The following is a 12,398-nucleotide window of genomic DNA, read 5'->3' as shown; positions in this document are numbered from 1 at the left end:
AAATAATTTTGAACCTGCCCGACGATGATATTTACAATATTCAATTTAGATTAAATAACATTTTGGAAATTTGAGAAAAATACAATCTATTCTGAAATGGAAGGATCTATATCGTGTTCATTACATAACTTCCACACAGTTTAGCATTTAGCAGCCTGGTTATGAACCACTTTGTTGCTCAATCATTAGCTGTCAGCCAATATTTTTGAAAGAATGTCCAGCCCATTGTGTAAGCTATTTCCTCATCTAGGAAAAAGGTAAACAGGTGGAGTGAGCTTTTTTTTTGTGCTTTTGGACTAAACTTTCACCTACTTATTAACTTCAAGGCTGCAGTGAAACCATGATGTACGCACAGTGACGCTGTCTTTAGATATACATGAAGGTTATTTCCTTATTTTGTGAGCTGTGTGAGAGAAAATCTTTGTTTAATTGCTCACATATTCTTATAACCAGCCAAAACTTACGATAAGACACAAACTAGGTGCCTTTCAAGGTTCCCTTTTCGAGATACCAAGGCGCCAGCCATCTGGACCTCATACACAATCTCAAGGCTTACTTACTTTATATGTATCAGACCTGGCACGCTGCTCTCCACAATCTGCGAAGATGTGTCACATTGTCTCTGAGCTGTCTTCAATGAAATCTTTCAACTTAACTCATCACTGAATCCAGAGGTTCCATCATAGGTCATAAGTCACCTGATAATTGAACGTCTGCCTAACAGGCCGAGGATGATGATGATGTGTCCTGGTTACAGTGCAACTTGACATGGACTTTATGCCGATTCTCTCACACAAACTCTGGACACAAAAATCTTGTGACCACACAATAGGTTGCTCTTAATTCTGGAATTTTCTAACATATGAACCACAATACTATGGTGGTTACTTCTTCTCATACAGCTACTACTACTACTACTGTTACTAGAGCCACTGCTACTATTACTCAGATTTCGAACTGTCTTGTATTTGCATTACATTATAATACACTCAACAAATCACGCTACAATAAAAGGGTACATAAGCCTTGCTCTCTGGTATTGCAAAATCTCACCACACCCCTATTTGTTGTACTGAACAGTCACCAGAACGACATAATTGTAGGAGCGGTTCAAAGCCATCAGTGTTTGGTCATGGAGAGGGAACTGGATAAGAAAGTTTGACATGACATGACATGATCAAAATAACGCAGTCTCTGGTCACATTTCAAAGTCATGCTGATGTGGGAATTATTCACTAAGCAAATTTAATGCAATTTAATTTTGGGAGATTCATTTAAGACTGACTTATCTAAGAAAGGTTCAGAGGGTTCAGACTTTTTTTTCCTTACTGCCCAGACTGGAAAAAATCTGGACATGTGAATCATCAGATTTTTTTTCTGGCATTTGGAACAAGGCTGAGAGACTGAACTTTGATTGTTTCAAAACTGTTTCTATTAATATATTTGTACTTTGCCACCGTCTGGTGACCTAAAAACACACTGATGGTCACTATTGCACAACCCCCCCAAAAAAAGCTAGATAAGGGAAATGGGATTTTCTATAACTTTTACTGCACAAAACATAATTAGTGTATGAAAGATATATTTGCCAAACACAGGTCAATTTTATCTGAACCAGCACTGTAGTAGTTTCCTTTTTAATTAATATTTACTGTCTATTACTTACAGCAGTGGTTCTCAAACGTTTTATAGAAAATACCACGTGAGAAAATATTCTGTCATGAAGTAACACCATTACCATTCAAATATAGTCGTGTAAATAGACCAAGCAAAGTCAGTTATGGACAAGATTTATTCCCAGTAAGAAAAAAAATGCTCTTTCATCTATACTTCATACACTGGTATAGTGAAATTAGATTACTCAAGCGATAAAGTGATTATTATTTGTTTCATTTTCTATACACTCTGGTCAAAATTCCCAAGCTCCACTCTGATCACATACTCTCTACACTGTTCTACTGGTACAGTAGCACAGCATTTCCGATGTTCCACCAAGTATCACCAGAAGAAGCTGGTGTACCACTGGTGGTACTCGTACCACAGTTTGAGAGCCAAGGGCTTACAGTGTATGGTCATTGCCAGTTATTCACAGGAGGGAATTCAACGCCACCACTTTCTACGACAAACTCCCCTGCTGTTCATGGAATTTAATGGTGACTTTCCCTTTAAATTGTGGGGCTAATTCCGGCGGGAAACTCAGGTGTGCCGCTGCAGTCACGCGACAGGCTCTATTTAAGGCGGCAATGCCCTGTTAGCTGTTTGACTCTTTGGCTAATTTATGTGAACATGTCTGTCTCGTGTAAATTAACACGTTCCAATCAAACGACTATGTGGAGTAAATTTCCTGTCTGGTGCTTCGCTTTGTGTAGCTACATCTCTTCTTCTGAGACACTTCAACAAGTAAGTTTTTGTTTGTTTGTTTGTTTGTTTGTTTGTTTGCTTGCTTGCTTGCTTGTTTGCTTGCTTGCTTGCTTGCTTGTTTGCTTGCTTGCTTGCTTGCTTTTATTTTGTTCTGCATCTTTATATTGTGGGACAATGACTTGGCTTCATACCGTGTGAGGCCTGTGTTCAGTGTTTGCTTGCTAAGATGCTACATGCTCACCAGGCCTCTGGCTGTGTTCCTTTGCTATCACCTGTGGCTGTTGCTGTTGTGTCTGATGTCATTTGTCTAAATGAATAATGATGCCCTTGTGCTGCTGGTAGTCCCAGTTTGAGTATAAATTGGCTCTCTGGAACTATATGCCTGTGTAGAAGGAGTATACATGATCTTATAGCTTAACTAATTATGTCTATATTCATGTCCATCTGCTGACAGTGACTTAAGTCTGCCAGATCAAGCTGTTTGGAAAATATAGTGAGCGAAGCTACGAGTTACTCCACAACACAGAAGCTTTCACCCTGAGAATGGACACAAATGTTATAATCATGAATATATTCTATTATATTATTGCTATTGTTGAGTGCTAAGCAAGCTTTAAACTAACATTAGGTTATTAGCTCCTGATGCAATGTTTGGCTTAAAATGATGCAAATGCAATTTCTACAACTACAGTCTACAACTTTACAGTGATCCTGAGTAAAACCCTATGTAAAATGACGCTATGACCCAACACTGGGCAGATTGTTTGCTCTAACCATGGATATCGTAAAACATCTGTAGTTTAACTACAGTGTTTTTTGTTGTGCTGTGTATTGGCTGGAAATGATGATAATGAAAAGCTGGCACTGGACTCTGTGCTTCTTTTTTGTGTTAAGATGAAAGATGTTGGCTTGTGAAGAATGAATCCGTTCCACCTGAGCCACATTGACATCTTTGCTTTTTTTCCCTCCCCTCCCTGGTTACCTAATTACACTTCCCATACCGATCCATCTTTCTGATTTCATCATTGCGGTGTTAGTTTCCCACGGGTCTCTTGGGTCTAATTTAGCAGTAGAACAGGGTATTGTGACTCCTCCACACATCTGACTGTGTAAAAACAGTCATCTTAAAGTCTCCCTTTGGATCAGCTGCTGCTGAAACTGTGTGTATAACGAAATCATCTGGGATTTTCATCATCCCAGTCCATTCCCTCCGCATCAAGTAAATCTCAAGTGCTGTTGAGGACGCACAAGTGTGCATGTGCTGGTCTTGTATATGTAGGGAAAGTCACTCTAGTGAATAATGTAGAGAGGGTGTGTGTGTTTTCTCAGAACAGGAAAAGTAGCATCAAAGCAGTTCTCTCGTGTCTCAATAGGTTTAGATAAATGTGTCATAGTGAAATAAGTAGTAGGTGTCTAAAGAACGAAACTATGCTCCGCTAAAAGGTTTTAAGTGTGAAAACCATGATAAAAATCCCTTACAAGAAGTTAACCGTGGTGATTTTCTATTATCGTGGTAATCGTGAGGCACCTTAAAGATCCCTTCTTGCTCGCCAATATTCAAATTAATTATTTGTCACTGAAGTATCCTATCTGCGGTGTTTCTGACCACCTCAAGAAAACACCATTTAGCTATCATCGCAATAATATCGTTAATCACAATTAGTTCGGTCGGGATAATTGTGACGGGAAATGTTGATATCCAAACTGCTAATTTTACATCACTGTAAATTAGTCACAGTTTGAAAAACAAGTCAAAAATGTACTTTTAAGCTGACTCGAGATTGAAATCAGGTTTGTTTTTTTGAAAAAAATATTCAAAATCATAGGTCAAAAACTCCTATGTATTTAGAATTAAATAACAGGACTATGGATTTTAAAAGGAAAGACAGTGAGACAGAAATAAAGTAAAATGGCTGAAGGCTGCTACAGAATATAAGAAATTGTTATTTTGTTGTTTTTATTTATGCTATTTGTTGATCAAGAGGTTTGTCTTCCTAAAATACTAAAACTATACTTGTATATGAATTTACATGTCTGTTTTGTCCAGATTACGTTGACGTATTATTAATTATTCACTATATAATCACATTATTTGATTCAACTTCTAGCTCCTTACCTTTCAGGGAACCCTGACCCTTGAAGCTGCACTGTACCTCGTTATTAAATGTCATATAAATGACCCCGGTCTGACCTCACGGTCTTCATTTACTTTACTCTCGGCAGTAGATTCTTCCCTTTTTTTTTTTTTGTCATTACAGGATCACGACATGTTTCCACTGAGGTCTGAGACTTGTTCTCCTGTATTATCATCTGTGTCAATTGTGTTCAAGAGATAAGGACTCTGAGCTTCAGCTCACATGAAGATGGTTGAGTCATAGAAAATGGCTGCTATTGTGAGCTGCCACTTTAGATCACTGATACAACACATCAGACCAGTTACTGTAATCTCATCAGGAAACCACCCGTGACCGCGAAGTGACCTTTTCACCGCTGTGTAAACTACCGATGTTTATCTGCTGTGATTTTTGTTTAAAAAAAGAGTCTTCTCATGAGTATGAGCCGTGTAAGATCATACATCAGTGTGACACACATCCTCCTCCTCACCCCATCACACTGTATTCCACACATACAGTTCATTCTTTTTTGCTATGCTTCAATAATTTTCTGTCCTACAAACAGAAATATGTCCCTGAACAGGTTTGTTAACACATTTCATAATCAATCCGTGCACTGCGATGACCTCACTATGTTTTTGTCTGGTAACATGTCCAAAGCATTGTAAATAGTATTATTATTTAAGCATAAAAGCAACTTTTTAAGACATTTATCAAATATATATATATATAAATAAAGGTTGTTTTCATATAAATGTCACTTTTCTCGTTCATATTACGCTAGATCATGATTTTTGGACCGTGGAACTCTGAAGAGAGTGATCACTTGTGATCAGACAAACATGTTTTATATTTAAAAGTCCAGTTTTAGTGCAGAAGCTATTGTTGCCTTAATGAAACCCAGACACAGGCAATAGTTTAGAATAGATAACAAATAAGAGGTTTGTTTTTGGTGTTATCTTCATCTTCATCTTCATTTCATTCAAAGAATTTGACAGTCCCTTAAAACCCTAAAGCAAAACTATGTGTCTCACTGTTTATCTGTCAATCTACAGTATCTCTCTATCTCTGTAAGTCATTGCATTACCACAGTGGCATATAAACATCAATTTAAAACACTAAACACTGCAGTGTGTAATTGTTTTATTAGAAATATCAGTAATTAGGGACCTAATTTAAGGGGACGAAAATTCTTCTGATGATTTAATATAATTTAGTATGGTTTATTCCTTATTATCTTGTAGTGCAATAAATGTCCTGTAAAGTGAGGATGTTTTTTTTATAGAATAGTTCTTAATCTGTCATCTAAATCTTTCTTATTTTGACATTTGATGCAGTTTGACAGAGTCGCAGTCTATTATGAATTGATCATTTCCTTCCTCAGTGAATTCACCATGGTATTTACTATCATGCCACCATCTAGTGGCGTGAGGATGACTTGCGGCAGCTCCGCCAGATTTTGCTTTGCTCTCCCAAACAAATTGGATTCATAATGTATGGCTTACATCACATGAAGTTGATATCATATCTGCGGTTTGCAGACGAACCCATGCAGTAAATCTATTCTATAATGTCTCTGCCGGATGGAGAATTGGGGATATGATGTATGAGTGGCCAAATGTGGTGAATGTATTATTTTAACCGAAAGGGCACCAGCTGCAGTCACGGAGATGTGGTGTGGAAAGTGGAAATCTGACCTATTGGTTTAGAGCGGATGAAAACAAATTCCCCCTGACCTTTCCGCTTCATTACCTGCCCTGATGCCTCGTAAATTGAGGGGAATACAGTGTTGGTGTCACATCAGAGGGACAGTGGGGACCTTTAATTCTCCTTTATGTCCTCGTGATGTGTCTCCTTGACTTTATTTTTGTTCGTCATGTTTCTTTTGATGGCGCAGATCCATTCGATACGAGAATGAAGATGCTCGCCATGAAGGAAGCAAGTTATTTTTTATTTAAAGTATGTTAAAGTAACGACTTTATTAACTGTGCATTATGCAAATTGCTAAATCATATGAATGATAGTGTCATCATATGGTGAGTGTGAGGTGTATTTCTTTTTAAACTTAACAGATACAGATACATTTAAAAAAATGTAAAAGTGGGAGGAATTGAGCTTTAAATACATTAAATTAATTTGGCGCCCTCTGCTGGATGATGTTTTATTTGAAATAAACCACAAGACGGAATGGATGACAGCTTTATTAGTGCATTATCACAGCACTGATGAGGTGTAACATACATTTAAGTGTTTTTTTTTTTTTTTACCAGCCTTTTTGGGGAAATGGTTACAAAATACTGTCTTATGCTTATAAATAAACATAAATAAAGATATTAGATTTTTTACAAAAATCATTAGGCACATGCTTCAAACTGAGTCACGGCGAGTCCCACATTGAAACTGTCAGGTCCTTCTCTGTTTGGAAGCATAAAAGGTGGTTTTGCAAAGCAGAAACATTTTTCACAGTTTTTTTTTACATTAAAACAACAAACGGAGCTCGTCAATAATGAAAATATGTGTTTGTCACCTCTACATTTTGTGTTAGTTTTGAATGTCTTGCTTATTTATTTTCTCCCAGTAAAATGAAGCATTCAGAGAGTAGTTTTCATGTGGAACTGCTCATGTCAAATGCCAGAAAACTGTTCAAAGCACTCTGAACAGGTTGCTCTTTCTACTAGGTTGCTAAAGAAAACCTCATCTCAGCAGATTATGGTTCAACACGTACGAGGTGACGTCATTCACAACAACACAAAAACATACATTACCTACTACAAATGATGTTATGAGCCATCATCATAATATCTCCTGCAGAGACAGAAAACTCCTACATGCTGCTGCTGTAATCATTAATCTCTTAGCCAATCCTGTGTGTGTGTGTGTGTGTGTGTGTGTGTGTGCGTGTGCACGAGCCTATGCATCGTTAATGACGTGTATACGGTGACACCTTCCAGCAGGGATTACGTTAGCGCGCGGCCGTGGCTCTCCTGCTGCGCGTGGTAATGAAGGGGGAGCCGTGGAGACTGGAGACTGGTTGGAGGCAGGTTGCTTTGCATTAGAGTTTACATGGCAGACGACAACGCTGGACGTGACTGTCTTATCACAGATTAAAACTGTCTGAGGGCGACACACACACACACACGTTCACACAGTTGTGTGTATGCACTTCCTGCTCCTGTCTTTGAACAGCAATGCAGTGCCGTCATGGCTGATGTGGCCTGAGATTAGTCTTTTTTTGGAGACGGGAGAATAATTGAGATTATTGACGCTGATTTCATTGAGCACAGATTTGCTTCTGTTGCAGCGTCTTGTGCTCATCTGATAACATTATAGCCTAATAAAACCTACACCTGGTTTAAGTGTCTATGATATTTTAAGGATATGTATCTTCTTCATCTGGAAACATGGCGTTTACAAAGTCCTTGCTCTTCCTTCACCAAAAATCTCACTTCTTTTTATCTCACAGGACACGGCAGCTGCTGGTTTTCCTGCTGCCTGATTTGGTATAAGTTTGCGTAAATTTGAATGAAAGATTTAAGATGACACATTTGAATTTACTGGTGGAGGCGGCAGTGCAACGTGCAGAGCAGTTTTTTCTCTTCAGTTTCCTGTTGGGAAACTTGTGTTTAAGATACTGTAGACTTCAGACATAGATTATATTAGGTGAGCCTTTTGTTGTGTGGTGTAAATCTGTTTTTCCTTGTGTCCCTGCAAGTGTCAAGCTCCCAGGCAGGTCTCTGGAAATGGCTATGTGTGTGTGTGCATGTGTCAGGGCATTGTTAATCATTTATTTATACCTCATACAACCACACTTCATAACCCTTCAACCATAACCTGATATTTCAATAACCTAAGAGTAACAAACATTTAACAACCTGACTCTGCTTTTTTAATGAGATTTTTATTTATTTATTTTTAACAAACAATTACACTCACATTCTGATCACATGACAACTTTTATGCAGGTCTCTCTGTACCTACTTAGTGTTTATGACATATTTAAGTCAGTTACCAATACTGTGTCAAAAACTATAAGTTTTGTAAGTATATGTTGAGTAAACAGAAAATCAAACTTTCATGTGCATCACTTCCTCCACTAGAAAAGGATTTCCCCCTTTTAATGGCATCTTATTCTGGTGTTTTACATCAGCTGGTGTCCATAATGTTGTATTACTGCCTTCTTTTGGATTAATAATCATCATTAAATCAGACAGTTTACAAACACTGTACACACACATACATGTTTAGTGTGATATTGGTGCAGCTTAAACGTTCATGTCTGTTATTACCTCAGGATTCAGGTTCCAGCGGCTCTTCTTCCCCCCAGGTTTCCTCCAGGTTCTCTGCATATTTTCAGGTCCTGTGGAGATCAGATCTTAGAGAAAATCAATACTTCTTAGTGGATTTCCTATATCAGCCCCGCACTGAAATGCTGCCATCTGTGACATATAGGTTGAGCGTATAAGTCACTGCTGGATGGGGTTGGACAAGGTATAGACCAGGTGGAGTGGTTCCCTTTGTTTATTTTACATTTACCCCTTAAGGGTTCCTTTTAAAAACTTCCTAATTTGTTCCTTGCGGCAGAAAACGCCACCTTGCCAAAACCTGCTGTATGGATATTATATGTTAATATTTTTTTCCACTTTAAATGAGTAATGAATAATAATATTTTTAGATAGAAAAACAGTGGAGTTATGAAAACAAACTGGCCTTTAAAGGGTTAAAACTTCAAAAATATTATTAATATTTGATATGTATATTTCAGGCTGAAGTAGCTTTAAAAGACAGATTTTTATTTATTTTTTCATTTGTTGATTTTTGCCCCTTTTTTTTAATGATCAGCATCAGCCAATTATTTTCATTACTTGACCAAGTATTATAGCCAGTATAAAAGTAATTTTACACATTTTTGTTCTCAGAAAAGTTTCCAAAAATTGCTTTTTTTTTTTGCATGACCTATTTAGCTTATACATTATTTGAATGGGTGTGAACGAGTGATTAGCAAAAACTGCTGTGTAAAGCTGCTCAAAGTAGTCATCAAAACTAGAAAAACACATTTTAACTATTTTGATAATTTATTATTCAGTTTTAGAGGGGTTTTTGAACAATTAAAACAAGCTTTTTTAGTTTTTCATCTTTTTCTTTGCTCCATTTGACAAAGAAATCATCCAACGGTAATCAAACATTAATTGTTTACTAAATGAATGGTTTGGTTATCAATTTTATCAGTTTTGAGTTTTTTTTATAATATTAAATGTAAATATTTTCTGGTTTTCTTGCTAAATATCACAAAGAAATCATTTAAACTGAAATATTTTGGTTTGTGGAGAAAACAAGACACTTGAGAACATCATCATAACGTGGTTTGGGAAACACTATAATCAACATTTTATGACATTTTCTGGACAAAACAAGAACATAGTTGACAGATTCATTGATTATAAAAAATAATCATTAGTTGCAGCTCTTATATAAATACAGACCATTTACCAAAATATGAAAAATGTAACATTATAATTGCACAAAGAATGGAATAAAAAAGCAAATGGAAAAAAAAAATGGCAGAAACACGAAGCCAAATCAATATTTATGTTTAAAGTAACGGAGACATTTCCATTTATATTTGTTTGTATACAGTTTGTTGCTCATCAACTGGGAAGCAAAACTAACTGAAAACCCCTGGGCTTGTTTTTTTTTTATATATATAAAAAAACCTATAAAATGCAACATCTGTTTTTAATAAAGAGCAAAAAAAATGTATTTTACAATTCAGCAGCACCACATTAACTCAGAGTGAGTCAGCGGCCGAGCTTCTGTGACAGTCGGCTGATGGAGGTACACACACAGTAATTGGTGGTTGAGTAAACCACAGGCTGCTGCCGGCAGGTTGGTCACATGCAGTAACAGGCTCTGGAAACAGTGGATGAAGAGCTTATTGATCGCAAGGTCACGTGCGCAGGAACAGAAACACATGCTTGCTGACTTACATCACAGAGTCACATGTGAGGAGTGCTCCCATCAAACTTTGGTTTTTATTTGTAAAGTGAGGCGAAACGTTTCTCCTTTTTTGGCTGTGACGCCGATGACACAGAAATATTGACTCAGATCTAAAGTTATACACATTATCATAATGATGTTTTATTTTGTCGCACTGTGGCAGAGATGTGTTTGACGTTCAAAGTATATTAAAGTTCAGATTTCAGTTGCTTAAAGTCGGTTGAATGTTAAACTCCACTTCCTCTCAGTGATTGTTTTAATGAGAGAAACGGCCGCCTGCTCAACCACAACGCGATTAAATGATCAAAGGTATACACAGTATCTTCTCCGTTAATGATAATACATTTTATGTATAACTTAAGTGCGACCAAGATACATGAATTTAAAAGCGTATATATGAATGGTATATCATAAAGGTACAAACGTAAAGTGGCCATAAAACAGCAAATAACTGTTTTAGTCCCTTTTTTAAACTGCTGCTTAAAAGTGTACATGTTTGGATTAGAAAGTGCAAATGTAATCATACTTCTTTCTGCGTAAACTTGAAAAAAGGATGGTAAATGGAAATTATTATGAAGTTAGGGTTCTAAAATCATCCAAACATTGCAGCATATATCTTATATTATCATCTTATATCCCTCATATTGGTCATTTCTCCTTCGTAACTGAAAAGCACAGTGGTTTAATTCAGAACAATAAGGCTGTATGAGTCATTGTTTGGTCCAGAAAGTGTCAGAACATGGTGAAACATGTTGATCAGGGTTTCTCAAACCTGGAAGTGATGATTTTCTCAAATGTCTTGTTTTGTCCACAAAGCAAAATTATTCAGTTTTAATGATTTCTTTCTCATGTGGAGCAAATAAACCATTGATTGATTGTCAAAAGAGTTGGTACTTTTGCAGCCCTACAGGAAACACACATTTTCATCATTAAAATGGACTTGGTGATGTAAGAAACGTCTTTCCCTATATAGAGCTGTCTATTTTTGTGTGTGTGAAAACTCTTAAAGGTGCTATGGTTCAGGGTTTAGTTGCCGCTAGGAAGGCCTTTTCAAAATAAAGTACTGCGTGTAAGTTTTAGGGCTGGGATGATGTGCCTTTGTCATCAAGTTTCTTTAGCCCTTAAACCAAAATTCATTGAAAAAGGTCTTGACGCAATAAATCACGAGTAAAATTTCCAAACTAAATGCACTTAATGCATGTTTTTTCAAATGAGATGCTACCTGTATTTGCTGCTTCTCCCCCCCCCCCCCCCCCCAACAAATAAACTGTTTTCCGGCTTTACTCTGTGATCCCTGAGCTATAGTGCTGTAAGAATATAAACTAAAATGCTGTTCCAGAATGAAAACACGCTTCTCAAAACAGGACACGGCAACAAATGTGAACCTTCAAATTAAAACACGCTTCGAATGAAACAACGAAAAATTCAAAGCCCTGTATTAGAGCAAACACTTATCTCCTGAGTTTTCCATTTTAAACATTGTCTATGTTTTTTTGCGATCTAGATGGAAATCAGTTTGTTCAATTATTGCCTTAAAAGAAAAGTTGTAAGTGTCCCGTTGAGTTTGGGCAGGAGAATCCCTCTACAGGAACGGCTCGTCGTCTGATCTTTGACTTTACAGGAAAGATGGGAGCAGATGAGCGGGATTTCACTCACGCAATTAACTATAGCACGAAGGGGGGCGCTAGACAGTTAACAACACATTTTTCTAATTCAATAGAAATGAAAGAAAGGAAGTGGGAGGGAGGCGAGGAAAAAAAGAAGCTAAAACAAACAGAGGCTCTCAGGTGTAATTTTCTATCTTAAGTTGGGGCCTGGGAAACTGTTCTGCCAGGCTGCTCGTCAGACACAGACTCTGGGTGGCTGACAGCAGCCAACAGAGGTAAACGTCAATTAAGACGTTACAGTAGATGACGGGTGGCCTTAGAA

The 12,398-nt window shown here is 37.2% G+C and overlaps 1 long non-coding RNA gene across 1 annotated transcript in view; it reads left to right on the top strand.

Annotated features, from left to right (window-relative positions):
• Positions 1–2,274: 2,274 nt before the first annotated feature.
• LOC131472827 (uncharacterized) overlaps positions 2,275–12,398 on the top strand; it is a 56,849-nt gene continuing 46,725 nt past the window's right edge. Inside the window, exon 1 of the long non-coding RNA XR_009242132.1 lies at positions 2,275–2,400. This is a non-coding gene — a long non-coding RNA (uncharacterized LOC131472827). The remainder of the gene's footprint in view (positions 2,401–12,398) is intronic.

Source organism: Solea solea, chromosome 14, assembly GCF_958295425.1.
Source record: "Solea solea chromosome 14, fSolSol10.1, whole genome shotgun sequence".
Classification (NCBI taxonomy): Eukaryota; Metazoa; Chordata; class Actinopteri; order Pleuronectiformes; family Soleidae; genus Solea; species Solea solea.
Note: the sequence above shows the minus strand (reverse complement) of the source record. Positions and strands in the feature narration are given on the sequence as shown.